At 45.3% G+C, this 25,597-nt stretch overlaps 1 protein-coding gene across 1 annotated transcript in view; it reads left to right on the top strand.

Annotated features, from left to right (window-relative positions):
- The first annotated feature begins 2,224 nt into the window (after positions 1 to 2,224).
- Positions 2,225 to 25,597, top strand: part of LOC141271937 (uncharacterized) — a 223,119-nt gene continuing 199,746 nt past the window's right edge. The window contains exon 1 of the mRNA XM_073682188.1: positions 2,225 to 2,285. The gene's annotated coding sequence lies outside the window, so the exon portion shown is untranslated. The remainder of the gene's footprint in view (positions 2,286 to 25,597) is intronic.

Below are 25,597 nucleotides of genomic sequence, written 5' to 3'. Positions count from 1 at the left end.
CTACTAGATGTAACTTATATTAAACCATGTACAACAGGGGTCTCAAACACGCGGGCCGCATGCGGCCCTTCATGCGGCCCACAGGCACCATAGACCCCAATCGCGGCCCGATCCAGGAGCTGCCAGCAGCTGTGCTTCAGTTCAGTGTATTGCCGTGCAGAGACCGCAGCAGCGTATGACGTCACTGACACGCGCAGATGTCAGCTGCTGGCCTCTGATAGGCCGGCGGCTGCCACTGGTATTACTGTGCAGAGAGCCGGTCTTTGCGCGGCAATACACTGAACTGAAGCGCAGCTGCCGACAGCTCCTGGACCGGGCCGCGATTGGGGTCTATGGTGCCTGCGGGCCACAGGTGCATAAAGGACGCCGAGGGAACGGAGGACAGGTGAGGAGAATCTTTTTTTTTTTCTCATGTATGCGTAGAAAGGCACAAGGGACAGTCCTAAAAGATGGGGACCAGGCTGGGGACAGTCCTAAAAGATGGGGACCAGGCTGGGGACAGTCCTAAAACATGGGGACCAGGCTGGGGACATTACTACAAGAGCGGGACCAGGATGGGGACATTCCTAGAAGATGGGGACGTTACAACAAGATGGGGACCAGATGGGGCATTACTACAAGATGAGGACATATCTACAATATGGGGACCGGTATGTGACATTACGACAATATGGGGCCCAGTATGGAATATTACGACAAGATGGGGACAAAGATGGGGGACATTACAAGATGAAGACCAGGGTGGGACACATTACTACAAGATTTTGGCAGAAAAACTTCAAAATAAAGCATGAAAAAATATTTTGCCACTAAAATGAGAATCTCGTACACGTGCGGCTCCGCTCCGTACGCCTCGTACACGCGCGGCTCTGCTCCGTACGCCTCGTACACACGCGGCTGTGCTCCGTACGCCTCGTACACACGCGGCTCCGCTCCGTACGCCTCGTACACACGCGGCTCCGCTCCGTACGCCTCGTACACGCGCGGCTCCGCTCCGTACGCCTCGTACACGCGCGGCTCCGCTCCGTACGCCTCGTACACGCGCGGCTCCGCTCCGTACGCCTCGTACACGCGCGGCTGCGCTCCGTACGCCTCGTACACGCGCGGCTGCGCTCCGTACGCCTCGTACACGCGCGGCTCCGCCCCGTACGCCTCGTACACGCGCGGCTCCGCTCCGTACACCTCGTACACACGCGGCTCCGCTCCGTACACCTCGTACACACGCGGATCCGCTCCGTACACCTCGCACACACGCGGCAACGCCCTATACACCTCGTACACGCGGCTGCGCTCCGTACATCTCGTACACACGCGGCTCCGCTCCGTACACCTTGTACACGCGCGACTCCGCTCCGTACACCTCGTACACGCGGCTCCGCTCCGTACACACGGCTCCGCTCCGCACACCTCGTACACACGCGGCTCCGCTCCATACACCTCGTACTCACGCGGCTGCGCTCCGTACGCCTCGTACACGCGCGGCTCTGCTCCATACACCTCGTACATGCGCGGCTCTGCTCCATACACCTCGTACACGCGCGGCTCTGCTCCATACACCTCGTACACGCGCGGCTCCGCTCCATACACCTCGTACACGCGCGGCTCCGCTCCATACACCTCGTACACGCGCGGCTCCGCTCCGTACACCTCGTACACGCGCGGCTCCGCTCCGTACACCTCGTACACGCGGCTCCGCTCCGTACACCTCGTACACGCGCGGCTCTGCTCCGTACACCTCGTACACGCGCGGCTCTGCTCCGTACACCTCGTACACGCGCGGCTCTGCTCCGTACACCTCGTACACACGCGGCTGCGCTCCGTACACCTCGTACACGCGCGGCTCCGCTCCGTACACCTCGTACACGCGCGGCTCCGCTCCATACACCTCGTACACGCGCGGCTCCGCTCCATACACCTCGTACACGCGCGGCTCCGCTCCATACACCTCGTACACGCGCGGCTCCGCTCCATACACCTCGTACACGCGCGGCTCCGCTCCATACACCTCGTACACGCGCGGCTCCGCTCCATACACCTCGTACACGCGCGGCTCCGCTCCATACACCTCGTACACGCGCGGCTCTGCTACATCCACACTGTAAACCCCTCCTGACCCCACACATAACCTTCTCCTCATCCAGCACCATGACAACCAGCACAGCAGAGTCCTGCATCCACTGAGGCCCCTGATCATGTGACCCCTGACTCCTCCCCTCCTGTGACCTCATCACAGGTCCTGTGCGCACAGAACAGCCATATATGTGGTGGCGGCTCTGCAGGTGGAGGTATGTGGAGAGACCCCATTACTGGGCGCAGGGGGCATTAACCCCTTCATTACTAGAGAGAACCCTTCCCGCCCAGAGCAGCGCTCCCATTTCTGCCATGTGTTTATAGATATCTCCCAACTTTAACAGAAGATAGAGAGGGATAGATTATGTGGTGAGTAGGAGCAGGAAGCATCTGGGGATAAATTCCCCATCAGACGTTCACCAGCTGAGTCTGACTGTCCTCACTGACTATAATGAGCTCCGGCCCATCATATTTCACACCTATGTTGTTTGTATCCACACTCAGGCCGTCTCTGTGCCCCTCTCTGCCTTCAGGCCGTGTTCAGCATTCCCCTCTGCCCTCACATCGTCTCCTCAGCATTCTTCTCTGCCCTTAGGCCGTTTCCTCAGCATTCTTCTCTGCCCTTAGGTCGTCTCCTCAGCATTCTTCTCTGCCCTTAGGCCGTCTCCTCAGCATTCTTCTCTGCCCTTAGGCCGTCTCCTCAGCATTCTTCTCTGCCCTTAGGCCGTCTCCTCAGCATTCTTCTCTGCCCTTAGGCCGTCTCCTCAGCATTCTTCTCTGCCCTTAGGCCGTCTCCTCAGCATTCTTCTCTGCCCTTAGGCCGTCTCCTCAGCATTCTTCTCTGCCCTTAGGCCGTCTCCTCAGCGTTCTTCTCTGCCCTTAGGCCGTCTCCTCAGCATTCTTCTCTGCATTTAGGCTGTCTCCTCAATGTTTCTATCTGCTCTCAGGCCGTCTCCTCAGCATTCTTCTCTGCCCTTAGGCCATCTCCTCAGCATTCTTCTCTGCCCTTAGGCCATCTCCTCAGCATTCTTCTCTGCCCTTAGGCCGTCTCCTCAGCGTTCTTCTCTGCCCTTAGGCCGTCTCCTCAGCATTCTTCTCTGCATTTAGGCCGTCTCCTCAATGTTTCTATCTGCTCTCAGGCCGTCTCCTCAGCATTCTTCTCTGCCCTTAGGCCATCTCCTCAGCATTCTTCTCTGCCCTTAGGCCGTTTCCTCAACGCTCCTCTCTGCATTTAGCCCTCAGCATTCTTCTCTGCCCTTAGGCCGTCTCCTCAGCATTCTTCTCTGCCCTTAGGCCGTCTCCTCAGCATTCTTCTCTGCCCTTAGGTCGTCTCCTCAGCATTCTTCTCTGCCCTTAGGCCGTCTCCTCAGCATTCTTCTCTGCCCTTAGGCCGTCTCCTCAGCATTCTTCTCTGCCCTTAGGCCGTCTCCTCAGCATTCTTCTCTGCCCTTAGGCCGTCTCCTCAGCATTCTTCTCTGCCCTTAGGCCGTCTCCTCAGCATTCTTCTCTGCCCTTAGGCCGTCTCCTCAGCATTCTTCTCTGCCCTTAGGCCGTCTCCTCAATGTTTCTATCTGCTCTCAGGCCGTCTCCTCAGCATTCTTCTCTGCCCTTAGGCCGTCTCCTCAGCATTCTTCTCTGCCCTTAGGCCGTCTCCTCAGCATTCTTCTCTGCCCTTAGGCCGTCTCCTCAGCATTCTTCTCTGCCCTTAGGCCGTCTCCTCAGCGTTCTTCTCTGCCCTTAGGCCGTCTCCTCAGCATTCTTCTCTGCATTTAGGCCGTCTCCTCAATGTTTCTATCTGCTCTCAGGCCGTCTCCTCAGCATTCTTCTCTGCCCTTAGGCCATCTCCTCAGCATTCTTCTCTGCCCTTAGGCCATCTCCTCAGCATTCTTCTCTGCCCTTAGGCCGTCTCCTCAGCATTCTTCTCTGCCCTTAGGCTGTCTCCTCAGCATTCTTCTCTGCCCTTAGGCCGTTTCCTCAACGCTCCTCTCTGCATTTAGCCCTCAGCATTCTTCTCTGCCCTTAGGCCGTCTCCTCAGCATTCTTCTCTGCCCTTAGGCTGTCTCCTCAGCATTCTTCTCTGCCCTTAGGCGGTCTCCTCAGCGTTCTTCTCTGCCCTTAGGCCGTCTCCTCAGCATTCTTCTCTGCCCTTAGGCCGTCTCCTCAGCGTTCTTCTCTGCCCTTAGGCCGTCTCCTCAGCATTCTTCTCTGCCCTTAGGCCGTCTCCTCAGCATTCTTCTCTGCCCTTAGGCCGTCTCCTCAGCATTCTTCTCTGCCCTTAGGCCGTCTCCTCAATGTTTCTATCTGCTCTCAGGCCGTCTCCTCAGCATTCTTCTCTGCCCTTAGGCCGTCTCCTCAGCATTCTTCTCTGCCCTTAGGCCGTCTCCTCAGCATTCTTCTCTGCCCTTAGGTCGTCTCCTCAGCATTCTTCTCTGCCCTTAGGCCGTCTCCTCAGCATTCTTCTCTGCCCTTAGGCCGTCTCCTCAGCATTCTTCTCTGCCCTTAGGCCGTCTCCTCAGCATTCTTCTCTGCCCTTAGGCCGTCTCCTCAGCATTCTTCTCTGCCCTTAGGCCGTCTCCTCAGCATTCTTCTCTGCCCTTAGGCCGTCTCCTCAGCATTCTTCTCTGCCCTTAGGCCGTCTCCTCAGCATTCTTCTCTGCCCTTAGGCCGTCTCCTCAGCATTCTTCTCTGCCCTTAGGCCGTCTCCTCAGCATTCTTCTCTGCCCTTAGGCCGTCTCCTCAGCATTCTTCTCTGCCCTTAGGCCGTCTCCTCAATGTTTCTATCTGCTCTCAGGCCGTCTCCTCAGCATTCTTCTCTGCCCTTAGGCCGTCTCCTCAGCATTCTTCTCTGCCCTTAGGCCGTCTCCTCAGCATTCTTCTCTGCCCTTAGGCCGTCTCCTCAGCGTTCTTCTCTGCCCTTAGGCCGTCTCCTCAGCATTCTTCTCTGCATTTAGGCCGTCTCCTCAATGTTTCTATCTGCTCTCAGGCCGTCTCCTCAGCATTCTTCTCTGCCCTTAGGCCATCTCCTCAGCATTCTTCTCTGCCCTTAGGCCATCTCCTCAGCATTCTTCTCTGCCCTTAGGCCGTCTCCTCAATGTTTCTATCTGCTCTCAGGCCGTCTCCTCAGCATTCTTCTCTGCCCTTAGGCCGTCTCCTCAGCATTCTTCTCTGCCCTTAGGCCGTCTCCTCAGCATTCTTCTCTGCCCTTAGGTCGTCTCCTCAGCATTCTTCTCTGCCCTTAGGCCGTCTCCTCAGCATTCTTCTCTGCCCTTAGGCCGTCTCCTCAGCATTCTTCTCTGCCCTTAGGCCGTCTCCTCAGCATTCTTCTCTGCCCTTAGGCCGTCTCCTCAGCATTCTTCTCTGCCCTTAGGCCGTCTCCTCAGCATTCTTCTCTGCCCTTAGGCCGTCTCCTCAGCATTCTTCTCTGCCCTTAGGCCGTCTCCTCAGCATTCTTCTCTGCCCTTAGGCCGTCTCCTCAGCATTCTTCTCTGCCCTTAGGCCGTCTCCTCAGCATTCTTCTCTGCCCTTAGGCCGTCTCCTCAGCGTTCTTCTCTGCCCTTAGGCCGTCTCCTCAGCATTCTTCTCTGCATTTAGGCCGTCTCCTCAATGTTTCTATCTGCTCTCAGGCCGTCTCCTCAGCATTCTTCTCTGCCCTTAGGCCGTCTCCTCAGCATTCTTCTCTGCATTTAGGCCGTCTCCTCAATGTTTCTATCTGCTCTCAGGCCGTCTCCTCAGCATTCTTCTCTGCCCTTAGGCCGTCTCCTCAGCATTCTTCTCTGCCCTTAGGTCGTCTCCTCAGCATTCTTCTCTGCCCTTAGGCCGTCTCCTCAGCATTCTTCTCTGCCCTTAGGCCGTCTCCTCAGCATTCTTCTCTGCCCTTAGGCCGTCTCCTCAGCATTCTTCTCTGCCCTTAGGCCGTCTCCTCAGCATTCTTCTCTGCCCTTAGGCCGTCTCCTCAGCATTCTTCTCTGCCCTTAGGCCGTCTCCTCAATGTTTCTATCTGCTCTCAGGCCGTCTCCTCAGCATTCTTCTCTGCCCTTAGGCCGTCTCCTCAGCATTCTTCTCTGCCCTTAGGCCGTCTCCTCAATGTTTCTATCTGCTCTCAGGCCGTCTCCTCAGCATTCTTCTCTGCCCTTAGGCCGTCTCCTCAGCATTCTTCTCTGCCCTTAGGCCGTCTCCTCAGCATTCTTCTCTGCCCTTAGGCCGTCTCCTCAGCGTTCTTCTCTGCCCTTAGGCCGTCTCCTCAGCATTCTTCTCTGCATTTAGGCCGTCTCCTCAATGTTTCTATCTGCTCTCAGGCCGTCTCCTCAGCATTCTTCTCTGCCCTTAGGCCATCTCCTCAGCATTCTTCTCTGCCCTTAGGCCATCTCCTCAGCATTCTTCTCTGCCCTTAGGCCGTCTCCTCAGCATTCTTCTCTGCCCTTAGGCCATCTCCTCAGCATTCTTCTCTGCCCTTAGGCCGTCTCCTCAGCATTCTTCTCTGCCCTTAGGCCGTCTCCTCAGCATTCTTCTCTGCCCTTAGGCCGTCTCCTCAGCATTCTTCTCTACCCTTAGGCCGTCTCCTCAGAGTTCTTCTCTGCCTTTAGGCCGTCTCCTCAGCGTTCTTCTCTGCCCTTAGGCCGTCTCCTCAGCGTTCTTCTCTGCCCTTAGGCTGTCCTCTCGGCGATTCATTTTATCACACAGGAAATGGGAAAAAAATAGCTGTTAGATAGTGTAGCTAGGCAATTTTTAGTACAAGCTTATGCCGTAAACAGCTTAGATTACGGCATAAAATAAATTGATTGCGAATTAAATTTAATTTGACTTCGGACCTTCCCTTTAACTTTAATTATGTGCTCTGTCTATATAATTTTCGGAAATATCCGCCTATTTCAGGTCGGAACTGCCTTCATGTTCCAGTTCATGACAAAAGAGAGACCACAACATCTACATGTTATATCTCCTCTCATATAATTCCCATTATTATCTCCAGTTATTGTATTATTGAATGGGTTTCTTTATGATGTTACATGAGCTCATCTTCTTCCCATTCAGGTCTCTACAATATCCGATCCTCTCAGTGGAGATCTTCTATATAAGAGAATTTTCTTGATTGACCCTTCAAGGATGGATAGTGGCAGGAAAGAGATGACAAAGAGTCTCTTACGCCTCACCCTAGAGATCGTCTTCCAACTTACTGGAGAGGTGAGAGATTCTGATGACGTCACATTACATCATTCTTATCTATTGGAATAACTGATGGACAGAACTGGAGAGGTGAGGACTCTGGAAATGTCTGTAGTGAGATTTATTAATGTGTCTCTCCATATCCAGGATTACACATTAGTGAAGAAGACCTCTTGTGAGCGCTGTCAGCCCCCTGTGTCTGAGGGATGGGGAAGACCCCTGAGACCAATCAACAGGCCTCCACCTCACCCCCTGATACATGAGGACATCAATGACCAGAAGATCCTAGAACTCACCTACAAGATGATTGAGCTGCTGACTGCAGAGGTGACACTCCTGGGAATGCTGGGAGATTACACAGTAGCGCTACAAAGGAATTGGGGGGATGACGGTATCATTGTGTGTGTCAGGTTCCTATAAGGTGTCAGGATGTCGCTGTCTATTTCTCCATGGAGGAGTGGGAGTATTTAGAAGGACACAAAGATCTGTACAAGGACGTCATGATGGAGGTTCCCCAGCGCATCACATCTCCAGGTAACTGATATGAATAAATACACTTTTTTAATAATAATTGCTGCAGTAAAGCTAGGTTTACAGACTTTTCAAACACCCATATTCTCTAAACGTATATAGTGAGTCTGTAAATATGTTTACTAGGGTTGAGCGAGTATGTTCTGTCCGAGTATGCTCGGGCCGAGCTCCGAGTATTTACAGCTGCTCAGTGATGTGTTTGAATCGCTCCCGTGTGCATGATTTGCAACTGTTTGACAGTTTTATTACATGTGAGGAATGTTTAAGAAATAGACATTCCTTACATGTACTAAAGCTGTCAAACAGTTGCAAATCATGCACACGGGAGCGATTCAAACACATCACTGAGCAGCTGTATATACTCGGAGCTCGGCCCGAGCCTACTCGGCGAAAGGGTTAATAGAGCATACTCGCTCAACACTAATGTTTACATCTTTTTGTGATGGCTATAATAATAGTATTTTTTTATTTCTTTAGCACCAACATATTCTGCTGTTTTTTACAATTCGGGGGGACTTGCACAGATAATATAGCTATTACAGAGTAACACATAATTCAACACATACCAAGAGAAGTGAGGGCCCTGCTCGCAATCTTACAATCTGTGAGGAATTAGGTGAAACACAAAGGCTATGTGCCCACGTAGCGAATTTCAAGCGGATATGCTGCGGAATTTCCGCAGCGTATGTTATCCGCCCCCCCATGGTCCCCAAGGGGATTCTGCAGGTTCAATGCCCATGCTGCGGATTTTTCCGCAGCGTTTCTGCTGTGGGGAAAAATCCGCAGCATGTTCATTAATTTTGCATTTCCGCAAGCGGAATTGCCTTTGCAGTGCAATAAAAAACGCAAGGCAATTTCGCATGTGGAAATCGCGCGATAAACGCACGATAAACGTGTGCGGAATTCCGCATGCATTTATCTGGGAGAGGACATGCAGAAATGAAGCAGAAAATTTCTGCTTCATTTCCGCAGCTTCGGCACATAGCCAAAAGGTAAATGGTAAAAAGTGTGGTCCAGCCATCAGTATAATAGAGTATTCAAATAACGCTTCATGAACCGGTCACCTGCAGAGAGTGCTATTAAGTGCATGGACGGTGTGTAAACAGATGATACGTGGGACCAGATAATGAGGAAAATTTAGGAAGGGTAAAGAAGAAATAGTTAAATAAGGTAAAATCATGAGGCAGTCTAAAGAAATGCATTTTTAGAGCATGCATAAAACTGTTGATATTGGTAATTAATTGAATTGTCTGAAGTAGTGCACTCAATAGAATTAGCACAGCATGAGAGAAGTCTTGGAGACAACAGAGAGAGGTTCAAATTCTTTGACCACTTCACCACTTGGCCACTTCATTTCCTCTCCGTTGATATCCCCACTATCCTCATGGGCGACTTTAAGATCCCCCTTGACACTTCCCTCTCAGCTTCTGTCCCTCACTTCCTCCTTCGATCTTACTCAGTGGTCTTCCACACCCACCCACAAAGACGGCCACACACTGGACCTCATCTTCACTTGCCTCTGTTCCCTATCTAACCTCTCTAACTCACCTCGCCCTCTCTCTGACCACAACCTACTTACATTCTCTACCCTCTCCTCTCCAGGGCAACAATCCCCACTCCACAAACTTGCATACCCTCGCAGAAATCTTAAACACCTTGACCTACACTCACTCTCTGAATCCCTTTTCTCTCTTACAGACATTAGCTCCTTACATGATGCAAATGTTTCTGCCACTTTATACAACACCACAACAGCTGCAGCTTTTGATTCGGTCGCCCCCTTCACACATACCAAAGCTCGCACAATCAACAGGCAACCCTGGCATACCAGCCTAACTAAAGAACTGCGACGGGCCTCCAGGGTTGCTGAGCGTAGATGGAAAAGGTCCCACTCCAATGAGCACTTCATCGCATTCAAACAGTCCCTCACTACCTTCAAGTTCACACTCACTGCAGCAAAACAAACATACTTCGCATCTCTCATATCCTCCCTGTCTCACAACCCTAAACAAGTATTCAACACCTTCAATTCTCTCCCCCGTCCTCCAGTGCCTCCTCCCTCTCCTCTTATTTCAGCCGAAGACTTTGCCTCATTCTTCAAGCAGAAGATTGATGCCATCAGACAAAGCTTTTGCCTAAAGTCCCACAGCCCCTCCCCATACCTACTCAACCCTTCTCCTCCAAACCACCTTCTCCACCATTACGGAAGATCAACTTTGCTCTTTACTCTCCAAATCACACTTGACCCAATCTCGTCCCACCTCATCCCAAACCTTACCACTATCTTCATCCTAACCCCAGCCCACCTCTTCAACCTGTCACTAACAACTGGTGTCTTCCCCTCATGCTTCAAACATGACTCAATCACACCCATCCTCAAAAAGCCCTCCTTTGACCCATCCTTTCTGACTAGCTATCGCTTCATATCACTTCTCCCCTATGCCTCAAAACTACTGGAACAACACGTCCATTCTGAGCTGTCCTCCCACCTCTCCTCCTGCTCCCTCTTCGACCGCCTAAAATCTGGTTTCCGTCCTCACCATTCTGCTGAAACTGCACTGACTAAATTCACCAGCGACCTACTAGCCGCCAAATCCAAGCGACACTACTCTGTCTTCCTCCTCCTAGACCTGTCATCTGCCTTCGACACAGTGGACCATTCCCTCTTTCTACAAACTCTCTCATCTCTCGGCATTACAGACTTGGCCCTATCCTGGATCTCCTCATACCTAACAGACAGGATATTCAGTGTCTCCCACTCACACACCACCTCCTCATCTCGCCCCCTATCTGTCGGTGTCCCCCAAGGTTCCGTTCTAGGACCCCTACTCTTCTCCATCTACACCTTAGGCCTGGGACAGCTCATAGAGTCTCATGGCTTTCATTATCACCTCTATGCTGATTACACACAGATCTACCTCTCTGGACCCGATATCACCTCCTTACTAACCAAAATCCCACAATGTCTGTCCGCTATTTCATCCTTCATCTCTGCTAGATTTCTATAACTTAACATGGACAAAACAGAATTCATCATCTTTCCGCCATCTCATTCAACCCCCCCCAACTGACCTATCTTATCAACGTCAATGGCTGTCCACTCTCCCCAGTCCCTCAAGCTCGCTGCCTTGGGATGACCCTGGATTCTGAACTCTCCTTCAAACCACATAACCAAACCCTTTCCACTTCCTGCCGACTCCAACTCAAAAATATCTCTCGTATCCGCACATTCCTCAACCATGAATCTACAAAAACACTAGTGAACGCCCTCATCATCTCCCGCCTCGACTACTGCAACCTCCTGCTCTGTGGCTACCCCTCCAGTCCATCCTAAACTCTGCTGCCCGACTAATCCACCTGTCCCGTCCCCCCCCGCTATTCCCCGTCCTCTACTCTCTGTCAATCTCTTCACTGGCTCCCCATTGCTCAGAGACTCCAGTTCAAAACCCTATCCATTGCATACAAAGCCATTCACAACCTGTCTCCTCCATATATCTCTGACCTAGTCTACCGGTACATACCCGCACGCAACCTCCGATCCTCACAAGATCTCCTTCTCTACTCCCCTCTTATCTCCTCCTCCCACAATCGCATATAAGATTTCTCCCGTGCTTCCCCCCCTACTCTGGAACTCTGTACCCCAACACATCAGACTCTCGTCGACCGTGGAAACCTTCAAAAGGAGCCTGAAGACCCACCTCTTCCGACATCCCTTGTAGATTGTGAGCCCTCACGGGCAGGGTCCTCGCTCCTCCTGTACCAGTCACTGTCACATTGTGTTCAAGATTATTGTAATTGTTTTTGCTATGTATACCCCTTTTTCAAAAGTAAAGCGACATGGAATAAATGGCGCTATAATAATAATAAAATTATTTAGGTTGTTAGTCTTAGGTCATTAGTGAAATGGAGAGCACAGCTAGGATGGTAGACAGAGATAAGCCAATAGATGTTGGACGGTGCAAAACTGTGCAGAGCTTATTGTTTTGTTTTTTAATCTTTTATTTATTTTTATTTTTTTTATGAGAATAATACGTTTATATTGTATTCTGTAGCAGATGGGCAACCAGTGCAATGACTGACACAGGGTGGAGGCATAGTTATAGCCCTGGTCTTATTTACTGCATTATTCCTGTGTCCTGTTGTGCATAAATATGACTCTCCAGATTTTGTGTTATACTATGCGGAATGAAGAGACCTGAGTAGTCTCGAAAGCTTTCTATTTGTTACCATCTCTTCAGTCAGCGAATAAAAGGTATCAACCACTGAGGACTCTCAAATTTTAATATTTTATCTACTGGCTAACATGGTAAAAAGATAATACAGGAAAAATATAAGAGCAACCGTAAGAATTTTTGAACAGACAAAGATAAGAAAAGGTCGAATTCTAGAGATGTTTTTGAGATGCAGGTGACATGAGCAAGTGAATGATCAGATCTAGGTAGTAAAAGAAAGGTCTGACCAGGGCTGTGATGTTGGAGTGGTGGAGACAACAGATAGACAATCATTGATGTTTTGAAGTAATGTCTGGGTCATGTAAGAAGAAGTGTACAATTTGGTATAATCAGCACAAAGAAGGTACTGAAAAACAAATCTGATGGTTTGTCCAATAAGGTCAGTGAGGTGAGGAGGAGGGGAAGAAGAGCCAGCAATTGATACACTGAAGGCGCGGTCAGAGAGGTAGGAGGAGAAGCAAGAGAGAGCAGTGTCCTCGAGGCCGAGTCAAATGCTTCAGTGAGATCCAGGAGAATCAGCAGAGTTGTGACCATTAGATTTTAGTAGATCATTACAGACTTTAGTAAGGCAGGTTTCGGGAGTGTAAGAAGCGGAAACTGGATTGTAAAGTGTCAGATATATACAAGAGATAATGGTCTAGACGATAGTACAGCAAACATTCCAGGAGATTAAAGATATGTCTGTAGTTAGCAGCACAGTTCTGGTGGAGGGATGTTTGTGTATTTGAAGGAGAAGGGAAAGATAACGGATGAAACTGAGATGTTACATAATTTAGTTTGGTTGGTGGTGGCAGCTGGGGAGAGGGACTGAAGGAAGTGAGAGGAAATAGTCAGTGGTGCAGTTTGTAGGGAAAGAAGAAGCGAAAACTTTCTCTGTGACTGGTTTAAGACAGAAAGTGAGCTTGATGAAGTGGGAGAGGGACAAGAATACATAATATTAGGGAATTGGGAGCAAATTTCCTGTCGGATATGGTAAATTTTTAATTCAAGGCTGGTGATACTGGTCTGCACTTTAGGACTGAGGAGGAGGTGAAAAGTGTCAAATGCTTTTAGATCACAGCATAAATAAGTATTTTATAGTGTACAAATATAAATTTGTAATATTTAAAGAAATTAGAAATTACAAATAGGTTCAGATTCACACATGAAGTTTTGATACAGTTTTTATGTAGATATTTTTTGTTACAGCCGATTTATAAAAGGAAACTTATGAATACCTTTATTATTTTGAATCTACATGTAGCTCTTTTTATTTATTTATTTTTTTAAAGAAAAGAAAAACCTGCATGTCCTAATCCAGAATTACACTTTATCCAGAACCACAGATTCTTCATGCATGACCATACTGCTCCTTACTTTTGCTCTGCTCATCGTTAACGTGCATGTTAGTGAGTGTGTGACCAAGATACAACCAAGTAGCACAGCATTTTACTTTAGAATAGTGGTGACAGGCAGACTGAAACATGAACTTTTTCCTGGCTACGTAGTTATATAGGTTGGAAAAAAAGCAAAGGTCCATCAAGTCAACCTTTCTCCACCAGTTCTACAATCTCTATCACAATTACTTATAACCCACAAGGCCATTTGTTATGAGAATAGCATCCAACCCTTTTTTAGATACTGTCATAGTATTTGCCATTATTGTCTTTTGGGGTTGGCATTTCACTGTCTGACTGCTCTAACTGTGAATAATTCTTTCCCATTTAGCTGCCAGAATCGCCTTTCCTCCATCCCTAAAAAAATGTTCCCTGTTATAAAATACAAATATATTTAAATTATATAACAAAAAATAAATAAAAATCTCACTTTTATTTTTGGTAGATGACCGTGTCAGAAGCTCGAAAAAACATGTGATATCTACAGATTTTACAGTCGATGATCGTGGTATCACACAAAATGCATATGAACAGCAAGTCATTATCCCATCTATACCCTCAGCCCCTCACAGCTTATATAAATTATGTTACCCTGTCCAACTGGTCTTTGTTCCTGATTCAGTACAGACTGTTAAGAAAATTGAAAATCAAAGTAAGGATGTTGAACATCGAAGAATTCAAACAGGAGAGACTTCATATTCATTTTCTCAAAAGAAGAGATGTGTTCCAATGCAAAGTCATGTTGTTAGAAATGAGAAAAGTCACAGCGTGGAGAAGTCTTTGTCCTGTTCTGATTGTGGGAAATGTTTTGGAGAGAAATCAAGACTTATTTTACACCAGAGAACTCACACAGGGGAGAAGCCCTTTGCATGTTCCGAATGTGGAAAATGTTTTAAACAGAAATCAGATCTTGTTACGCATCAGAGAATTCACACAGGGGTGAAGCCATATTCATGTTCAGAATGTGAGAGATCTTTCAGCCAAAAAACACATCTTAATAGACACCAGTATATTCACACCGGGGTGAAGCCATATGCATGTCTTACATGTGGGACATGTTTTGCTCAGAAAGCAGTTCTTGAAATACATGAGAGAAGGCACACAGGGGAGAAACCATTTTCATGTTTAGAATGTGGCAAATGTTTTACTGCGAGAACACATCTTGCTAAGCATCTGAAAATTCATACAGGAAAATAGGCATTCTCTTTTTGGTACATATTTGTGTTATTGACAAGTAAATAAAGAAGACAGAAATGATAGTCAAGTAATGTTATGTGTCATACATTAGAAATGGAGAAAAATTTAAGGCCCTAAATAATGATTAAAATTATTTGCAATTACCAATAAATGTCTTTATTCCAAAATACAAATAGCACTCAGAAAACACACCTATATATACAGCTCTGACAAAAATTAAGAGACCACTGCAAAATTTGCATTTTCTCTGATTCTTCTCTTTTATAGGTATATTTTTGAGTAAAATGTACATTGTTGTTTTATTCTATAAACCACTGACAACATGTCTCCGAAATTCAAAGCTAAATATTTTGTATTTATTTGCAGCAAATGAGAAATCGTCAAAATAATAAAAAAGAAACAGTGCTTTCAGACCTCAAATAATGCAAAGAAACAAGTTCTTATTCATTTAGAAACAACAGTACTCATGCTTTCACTCAGGAAGAGTTCAGAAATCAATATTTGGTGGAATAACCATGATTTTTAATCACAGCTTTCATGCGTCTTGGAATGCTTTCCACCAGTCTTTCACACTGCTTTTGGCTGACCTTATGCCACTCATGGCACAAAAATTTAAGCAGTTCTTCTTTGTTTGATGGCTTGTGACTATCCATCTTCCTCTTGATTACATTCCAGAGGTTTTCAATGGGGTTCAGGTCTGGAGATTGGGCTGGCCATGACAGTGTCTTGATGTGGTGCTCCTTTATCCACACATTGATTGACCTAGCTGTGGGGCATGGGTCATTGTCCTGCTGGAAAAAACAGTCCTCAGAGTCGGGGAACATTGCCTGAGCCGAAGGAAGCAAGTGTTTTTCAAGGATAACCTTGTATGCGGCTTGATTCATACGTCCTTTCCAAAGATTAACCTGCCCAATTCCAGCCTTGCTGAAGCATCCCTAGATCATCACCGATCCTCCACCAAATTTGAAAGTAAGTGCAAGACACTGTGGCTTGTATGCCTCTCCAGGTCTCCGTCTGACCATTAGACAACCAGATGTTGGGCAAAGCTGAAAATTAGACTCATCAGAGAAGATTACCTTACTCCAGTCCTCTATGGTCCAATCCTTATGGTCTTTGGCAAACTTCAGCCTGGCTCTCCTTTGCTTCTCATTGACGAAAGGCTTTTTTCTAGCTTTACATGACTTGAGGCCTGCCTCTAGGAGCCTGTTACAAACTGTTCTTGCCATGCACTTCACCCCAGCTGCCATTTGCCATTCTTTTTGTAGGTCACTTGATGTCCTCCTGCAGGTGCTGAGTGACATTCGAATAAGATGATGGTCAGCCCGGTCAGTGGAGAGTCGCTTTCGCCCTCTACTGGTCTGTAGCTTTGTTGTCCCCCATGTCTGCTGCTTGACCTTGTTGTAATTGTCTGCCGTCTTCGAAATTTTAAGGACGGAAGCAACATGACGCTCACTGTATCCCTTTGCTAGTAAAGCCAGAATTGAGCCCTTTTCCTCACTCAGGACTTTTCTTTTCAACTCCTTTGGCATGGTTAAAAGTTATTTTTTCATTCAAATTACTTTTGGACTATTCCTAGCACTTGTTTTGCCATCCAGCTTGTCCTATTGCAAGAGGATTGTGAAGACCACAGCAGTGTTTTTTATACTTTCCCTCATTACATAAGATTTGGTTCAGGTGATCACCTAATCAGAAGCACAATAAGTAGAATGAGGTGGACTTTGGTTGGAATTCAACTGACACTGGAATGGAATGGCTGTCAGACCTGTAGAGATGGTGATTTTTAGGAAACTGTGCAGTGGTCTCTTAATTTTTGCCAGAGCTGTATATAAGCCAGGTGTCTAGACTTAATAACATTTTTAGATATAACTGCATTTAAAATTTCTGGTTGCTAATTATTAATAAATGTTTGTTGGAAAAACTTTGGGCTATCTTTTTTTTTATTCTTTACATGCATACTTCTGGGTTACTGGCTCTAAAAATCAAATTACCTTAGAAGGAATATATGTTACTACAGTCCAATAGGTGTGATTACACACACAGTGCCATACTTGATACATAAAATTAGTGTACATCTCCAGTAGCATCCATAACTTTTTGATACGGAAATAAACCACTTTGAAAAGCCCCATTCACATGTCTGATTTTTTTTGTACGTGTATTGTTCGCTCCTTTTTAGCAGATGTGTACCCATGATAGTTTATGGGCATATTTTCATGTCTTCTTTGTATTGCATCCCATAAGTCCGCAATGAAAAGCGGAGACATGACCAAGTTTGGTTTGATTCGTGGACCAAACTCCCATGACAAAAAATAGGTTTATGAAATGGTCAACAGCACGTGGATGCTACCTCTGTTACATCAGTGTGTTGTCCGTTGCACCCTCACAAAGTACCTACTGCCAATCTGGTGTTGCTATTTTTATTTAATAAAAAGAGTGGGTAGCCCAGATTTGTGACTGATTTTATTAAATATATATTAATGTCATAAGGGCTCCTAATGACTCCCATAAGGGCTCCTAATGTCTTCCAAAACAGCTTGATTTTCTACCTATGTCAGGCCCGAATTTCCAAGGTGTGGGATCCTGGCATGCAGAGCACGATTCTTGCAGGGAAAGAGCGAGATCTCGCTCTTTCCATTAACCCAGTTTGACATGTACTTTGCTAATCTGTTACTGGACAGTAACATCATTAGGTCAATTATTTTCGTTAACAGCTTAGTAAGCAGCAGCGTTTGGTTAGTGGAAAGACTGAGATCTTGCTCTTTAACTATAAAAGGAACGTTGAAAAGTTGTGAGATCTTGTCCTGTACAGTCATGGCCAAAAGAATTGAGAATGACACCAAAATTATATTTTCACATGATCAGCTGGCCTCTGGTTTTTATTAGTGTTTGTCTGATGTTTATATAACATACAGAAATATAATTGCAATCATATTATGAGTACCAATAGGTTATATTGACAGAATGAGTTAATGCAGCAAGTCAATATTTGCAGTGTTGCCCCTTCTTCTTCAAGACCTCTGTAATTCTCCCTGGCATGCTCTCAATCAACTTTTGGACCAAATCCTGACTGATAGCAGTCCATTCTTGCATAATCAATGCTTGCATTTTGACAGAATTTGTTGTTTTGTTTTTCCACCCGTTTCTTGATGATTGACCACAAGTTCTCAATGGGATTAAGATCTGGGGAGTTTCCAGGCCATGGACCCAAAATCTCTATGTTTCGTTCCATGAGCCATTTAGTTATCACCTTTGCTTTATGGCAAGGTGCTCCATCATGCTGGAAAAGGCATTGTTGGGCGCCAAACTGCTCTTGGACTTTTGGGAGAAGTTGCTCTTGGAGGACATTCTGGTACTATTCTTTATTCATGGCTGTGTTTTTAGGCAAGACTGTGAGTGAGCCGATTCCCTTGGCTGAGAAGCAACCCCACACATGAATGGTTTCAGGATGCTTTACAGTTGGCATGAGACAAGACTGGTGGTAGCGCTCACCTCTTCTTCTCCGAATAAGCTGTTTTCCAGATGTCCCAAACAATCGAAAAGGGGATTCATCAGAGAAAATGACTTTGCCCTAGTCCTCAGCAGTCCACTCCCTGTACCTTTTGCAGAATATCAGTCGGTCCCTGATGTTTTTCTGGAGAGAAGTGGCTTCTTTGCTGCCCTCCTTGAAACCAGCCCTCGCTCAAAGAGTCTCCGCCTCACAGTGCGTGCAGAAGCACTCACACCAGCCTGCTGCCATTCCTGAGCAAGCTCGGCACTGCTGGTAGTCCGATCCCGCAGCTGAAACAGTTTTAAGATATGGTCCTGGCGCTTGCTGGTCTGTCTTGGGCGCCCTGGAGCCTTTTTGACAACAATGGAAGCTCTCTCCTTGAAGTTCTTGATGATGCGATAGATTGTTGACTGAGTAGCAATCTTTGTAGCTGCGATACTCTTCCCTGTTAGGCCATTTTTGTGCAGTGCAATGATGGCTGCACGTGTTTCTTTAGAGATAACCATGGTTAACTGAAGAGAAACAATGATACCAAGAACCAGCCTCCTTTTAAAGTGTCCAGTGATGTCATTCTTACTTAATCATGACTGATCGCCAGCCCTGTCCTCATCAACACCCACACCTGTGTTAATGGATCAATCACTAAAACGAAGTTAGCTGCTCCTTTTAAGGTAGGACTGCAATGATGTTGAAATGTGTTTTGGGGGTTAAAGTTCATTTTCTGGGCAAATATTGACTTTGCAAGTACAGTAAGTGCTGTTAAGCTGATCACTCTTTGACATTCAGGAGTATATGCAAATTGCCATTACAAAAAATGAAGCAGTAAACTTTGGAAAAATTACTATTTGTCTCATTCTCAAAACTTTTGGCCATGACTGTACACCTATATCTGACAATCAGGAACTTTTGGCACAACTTTTGTAGACTTTGCCCACACTTTTATTAAATAAAAAGGTCAGCGACAGACTAGTAATAGGTACTCTTTAAGGAATTGCGTAATTTAGGCCTTTGGGACGTAGTATTTTAATTTTTAGAATTGTCACATTCCAGGTGCCATAATATATATATATTTTTTTTGTTGACATATCTGGATGAGTTTTTTTTTTCCCAGATCAGCTGTATTGGTCAGCGTACTGCATTTTTTGTTGGTACATATAACTTATAACACGTTTTTTATTAACTGTTGTCTGACTGTTATTTTGCTGTATTTTGATGTTTTACATTTTCAAATATTCACATTCTGTGGGTCAGGATAATTTTGACTGTACCAAACTTATGTTGTTTTAAATATGTTTTATTACTTTTGTGTAATAAATACACGTTGAAAAAATAAAATCATTGAGTCTCCATATTCTGAGAGCCATAACTTTTACAAATTTCCATCATGCAATTCTGTGTTCTCTATGGGGAAAATAAAGAAAAAATTAAAGAGAAATAATTAAAAAAATACTACCATCATTTTCAACACTTCGACAAGCTGTTTCATTTTAGCTTAGGTTGTCATCACATGCAAGGCTGTGCATGTGATGCAGCATACATTTGTAGTGCGCCTTCTGTTTCTGTAGTTTCATTGGCATTGTACTTGCAATTATCGCTACAAATCTATCACAATTTTTTTGAGTAATTAAAAAATGTTAAAAAAAATACTACTAGATTAGTCCTAGCATTTAAACACCACAGACATCACCATTAATTCTAGTTTCATCTGTGTTAAAAATTGTCAATGTCACAGCGCGCTGATTTACCCCTGTCCCATGTGTGTATTTTGCCATACACCCCTCTATACTGCTAGCTGTCACTGTCCTTTTTTGGCATCTATTTTTTTGGCATTTTACATTACAGCAGGGTATCGCAGAGGATTAATTTTGTGAGGTAAAATATTATTTAAAAACAGGCAGGGAAATGTTTTACCTCACAAAATGAATCCTCTGCGATCCCCTGCTGTAATGTCTGTATTGTCGTTTGCTTCCTCCCCTGCCCATGAGATGTGGTATGGTTCGGTACATGGTCAGACACAGACAATTATTAAAATGAACTTTTGTTCGTGGGAAAACACCTTTAATGACAAAGCCAGATTTTACAATTCTTACCAGTGTCACTTTGAGGTAATAACTCTTGAATGCTTCAACGGATCCTGCTGATTCTGAGACTGTTTTTTCGTGGCATATAGTAATTCATAATCGTGGTAAGAAAAAATTGTATGATTTGTGTTTATTTGTGAAGAAACTAAAATTCGGTGAAAATTTAGCAATTTTCAAAATTTAAATGCTTATGCCCTTAAATCAGAGAGATATGTCACACAAAATAGTTAATAAATAACATTTTCCACATGTCTACTTTACATCAGCACAAGTTTGAAACAATTTTTTTTTGTTAGGAAGTTATAAGGGTTAAAAGTAGACCAGCGAGTTTTCATTTTTCCAATTTGATAATTTTTCCAATAAAATTTACAAAACCATTATTTTTAGAGACCACATCACATTTGAAGTGTCTTTGAGGGGTCTATATGACAGAAAATGCCCAAAAGTGACACCATTCTAAAAACTGCATCCCTCAAGGTGCTCAAAACCACATTCAAGAAGTGTATATAACCCTTCAGGTGCTTCACAGGAACTGAATCTAAGTGAAAGGAAAAAAGGAACATTTAACTTTTTTTTTCACAAAAAATTTACGTCAGACCCCAATAAAGGTAACAAGAGAAAATGGACGACAAATTTATTGTACAATTTCTCTTGAGTACGCCAATACCCCATATAAGGGGGAAAACCACTGTTTGGGCGCATAACAGGGCTCGGAAAGGAAGGAGCGCCATTAACTTTTTTAACTCAAAATTGGCTGGAATCTAGATTTGACGCCATGTCATGTTTGGAGACCTCCTGATGTGCCTAAACAGTGGAAACCCCCCTCAAGTGACCGCATTTTGGAAACTAGACTCCTTAAGGAACTTATCTAGACTTGAGGTGAGCACCTTGAACCCCCAGGTGCCTCACAGAGGTTCATAACGTAGAGCCGTGAAATTAAAAAATCTAAATTTTTCCACAAAAATGATCTTATAGCCCCGAATTTATTTTCACAAGGGTTACTGGAGAAAATGGACCCCAAAAATTGTGCAATTTCTCCTGAGTACACCGATACTCTACACTCCCTGACAGAAGTTATGTCGCTTATCCATGTTATCTAAATAAAAGCTTATAACCTGACGTTAAATTCATCCATTGCTTTTATAAATTACTCTTTTGAAAGCTGAAACCCTCCCAAATTAGGTTTCGGTTTAGAAAATAAATTGTCATCAATGCTGAAATGTTGATAATTTAATGAACACAGAATGGTCATATTTTGGCAAGACAAAAGTTTTGTCGCCCACAGAAAGTAATGTGATATTCAAGCAAATAATTATCTTAAAATACAAATATATGTTACATAACATTGGTGAATGAAGTTGTGGTGCTATTAGAGTCATATTTAATATTTTGTGTGACTTCCATGAGCTTTAAGGACTGCATCCATGCGGTTCAACAGTGATTCATACAATTTATTAATGAAGTCATCAGGAATAGCAAAGAATGCTGTCTTGCATGCCTCCCAGAGTTCATCTAGATTCTTTGGTTTTGTCTTCCAAGCTTCCTCTTTCATCCTACCCCAAACATGCTCAATGATGTTCATGTCTGGTGACTGGGCTGGCCAGTCCTTGAGCACTTTGATCTTTTTTGCCTGGAGGAACTTTGTTGTAGAGATGGATGTATGAGATGGAGCACTATCCTGCTGCAGAATTTGACCCTTTATGATTTGGAATGTAAGAGGTAGCTAATACTTCTTGATATTTTAGGCTATTGATATTGCCTTCCACCTTGCAAATGTTTCGCACACCCCCATACTGAATGTAACCCCAGACCATTATCGTTCCACCACCAAATGTAACTGTTTTCTGGGTGTATTTTGGATCCACACGGGCTCCAGAAGGTCTCCTGCAGTATTTGCGGCGGCTGTGGTGTAATTCTACTGAAGATTAATCAAAGAAATCCACCTTCTGCCACTTTTCCAGCTTCCATCTGTTTAGCAGGCTGTGAGACTTTGTTAATGCCACACGTTTTTTTATTTGCCTTTTGTTTAGTGCTGGTTTCTGGGCACTGATTCGACCATGGAGGCCATTTCGAGACAGAATCCTACAAACTGTTCTAGTCGACACAGGGACTTGAGGTGACCAGACCTGTTGGAGCTCTGCTGCAGTGGAAGAGGGGATTGCTTTGGATTTTCTAACCAACAAACGTTCCTCCTGAGCAGTTGTCTTGCCGGGTCTGCTGGACCTGGGCTTGTCAAACACATCTCCAGTGTCTTCAAATCTTTTTTTAATTCTTTGTACTTGACGCTGAGACACATTGCCAGCCACCTCTGCAGTGGATCTGGTCTTCAGCCTCTTGATAATCAAGGCTTTGGTCGCAGGGTGGATTTTTGGCATGTTTTCAGAGCTCAAGTTGCAGTTCAAGTGAAGGTCTGGGGTGCTGGATTTCTTTTTATACACACCCACTAATTAACAGATCATTTACTGAGCACTGGTGAGGATGTAAACTAGGATTGGGTGCATTATATGACCAAGTGACAAAACTTTTGTCTTGCCAAAATCTGACCATTCTGTGTTCATTAAATGATCAATATTTCAGCATTGATGCCAATTTATTTTCTTAACCTAAACCAAATTTGGGAGGGTTTCAGCTTTCAAAAGAGTAATTTATAAAACCAATGGATGAATTTAACGTCAGGTTATAAGCTTTTATTTACATAACATGGATAAGCGACATAACTTCTGTCAGGGAGTGTATATGTGAGGGGAAACCACCGTTTGGTCGTACGGCAGGGCTCGGAAGGGAAGGAGCGCCAATTGACTTTTTGAATGCAAAATTGTCTGGAATCTAAAGCGGACGCCATGTCACATTTGAAGGGCGCCTGATGTGCTGAAACGTTAGGGCTCAAAACGGAAGGGGCACAATGTGAATTTTGGAATACAAATTTGGCCTTATTTGAAATAGATTGTCAAATTTTTGTTTATCCTGTGTGGTTCAAGAGCAACAGAAATCCCCCATAAATGTCTTTTTTTGTAAATCATACCCTGTAATGTATTTGTCTAGGGAGGCAGTGAGTAGTTTGATACCTCCATTTTTTATGTAATTGATGAAACGTTTGAAAATTTACAATTTGCATTTTTGTCACTTTCTCTTTTATTAATTATTTTTGTACGTTCTGAGGAACACGCCTCAAATTTTATTATAAAACTTTGTCTTGCTAACAAAACAGTTGTCCCATAATTGTGTATTGTCATGGGACATACTATTTGCTAAGGAGAAGAGCTATCACTGTAAGAAATTGCTTCTATGCAAATAACAGTGTACAAAAGAAGCCACAAACTATTATCCAGGCTAGTTACCATACCAAATTGAGAGACATGGGTGATGAATAGACACCTGAGTCAATAGGAACCTGCTCGTTGGGCATCAAAGGAAATCTGTCACACTTTTCACAATAGCCAGGACATTCCCAGCTGCAATCTTCAGACTCTTAGGCACCAAAATGAAATATGGAATATTGAAAGTTCTATAATTCCGATTGTGATGGGACATATATTTTTAGCGGTGGGGCTAACTAAGGAACAGTATGCATATTTTTCCATATCTGTGCGCCATGCCGGTAAGCAGTAACACAAGAGTACAAACATAACGGACAGAAGCCAGGTCATGTCTGGTCTCTAAACAAAGGTAAAATCGCAATAAAAAATATGGCATCACTTGCTAACTTCTGCGATCTACCCGCAAGAAGTTATTGCAGCAATTAGAGATTTCATAAAACCATGAAGGGCGGATACCCGCCCACGTGAGGTCATCACAGGTGAGTGTGTGGGCAGGGCTCCCCTGCGGCATAAAAGATCAAGCCGAAAATTGATCTATTCTCATGCTGGGAGATACATATTTGTGTAAGCAGGGGTCCCTTTCCATAACGGCACAGAATTGGAGTGCTTGCCACTAGCTAAACTGAATCGTTTATGCAATCGGTCTAGTAAGTTTCTTCTGTTAATCCCTATTATTTTGTGTAACTGTATATGCTGTATTGTCTTGTTGCCATTTGTGAAATCTTTTGTATATCTTTTTTCATAAACACTGCCTCCCTTTGGATTAAATATAAAATTTAATAGCTCTGTTTCTTCTGTTCTGTAACCGTTCCTCCCCCGAAGCCATATATTCTCTACCAGAGAGCACGCGTTCAATCAGGCCTTTATTGGATTTTATATCTTTTAAAAAACAAAACTGAATGGTGGTAGCAGCGAATACTCTTAATTGGGTTACCGTGAAGCTGGAAGTGATCGTACGTTGGCATATACACATATTCCATGCGCTGGAATGCGGAGGTGTGTACGCCATACGCTCACTGCTCAAAGATGAAAGAACACCAGCAGGACTAGAATGACAGGTTAATCTTTCAGAGACTGGTCGTACAATGTCCGTTTAGCTCCATCATTCCCTATATGAGAGACGAATGTGCGAATAGACGTGGTACACCATAGAAGGTTCCCACCTACCAAAGTAGGAACCGTTATATGCACAAAACAACCAATCCCATACAGAATCCTGAAAGTATTGTCTGGTAGAGGAGGTTCGGCAAGAACCATGCAGTAAAGCTCATAGTGTATAAGTATGGAACAGGCTCATTATGTTACGCACACGCCCGGGCAGACTAGCATGAGCGTGATTAGTGATCCCACTGTACCATGAACCGAGGAGTGCCTGGAGGGGCGTAACTAAGTATCAACTCGGTCCGACCAAGGTCGCATGGCGGCTCAGTCGACTCCGTAAACCAGGGAGGAACCGAGCAACTTTTGACCCACACCGGTTAATGCAGGAACAGGCAGGTTAGACTGGCATATTGACAGGTGGGCACAGCTGATATGCAGACAGATGGAATATTGACAGGCACAGCTGGTATGCAGGCAGGTGGGCACAGGCAGGCACGGCTGGCATGCAGACAGGCGGGTACTGGCAGGTAGGAACGCAGGCAGGATAGGGACCAGTACAGACTAGTACACCGAAACGGAGCCGCAGGTGCGGTGGACAGCAGAGCAGAGCGAAACCGCAGATGCGGTGAACAAGCAGAGCAGAACCGCCGGATCGGTGAACAAACAGAGCAGAGCGAAACCGCAGATGCGGTGAACAAGCAGCGCGGAGCAAAACCGCAGGTGCGGTGAGCAAGCAGAGCATAGCAAAACCGCAGGTGCGGTGAGCAAGCAGAGCGTAGCAAAACTGCAGGTGCGGCGAACAAGTAAAGCGTAGCAAAACCGCAGAAGTGGCGAACAAGCAGAGCGGAGGAAAACCGCAGAACCAGATACACACAAGGTACTTACAATGAAGTAGCTAGTGGACACAAAACTCACAAACAGAAGTACAGAGACAAGTTGGAGTTAGGTGCAGGTTCAGACACTGCAGGAAAAGGGAAGGTTCAGACATAGAGACAAACAGGTAACAGGCTAGGACACAATTCAGACAGGAACTGAACCGGGA

This window comes from Phyllobates terribilis, unplaced genomic scaffold, assembly GCF_046119375.1.
Source record: "Phyllobates terribilis strain yellow unplaced genomic scaffold, ASM4611937v1 Scaffold_5__5_contigs__length_657084704, whole genome shotgun sequence".
In the NCBI taxonomy this organism is placed as follows: Eukaryota; Metazoa; Chordata; class Amphibia; order Anura; family Dendrobatidae; genus Phyllobates; species Phyllobates terribilis.
Note: the sequence above shows the minus strand (reverse complement) of the source record. Positions and strands in the feature narration are given on the sequence as shown.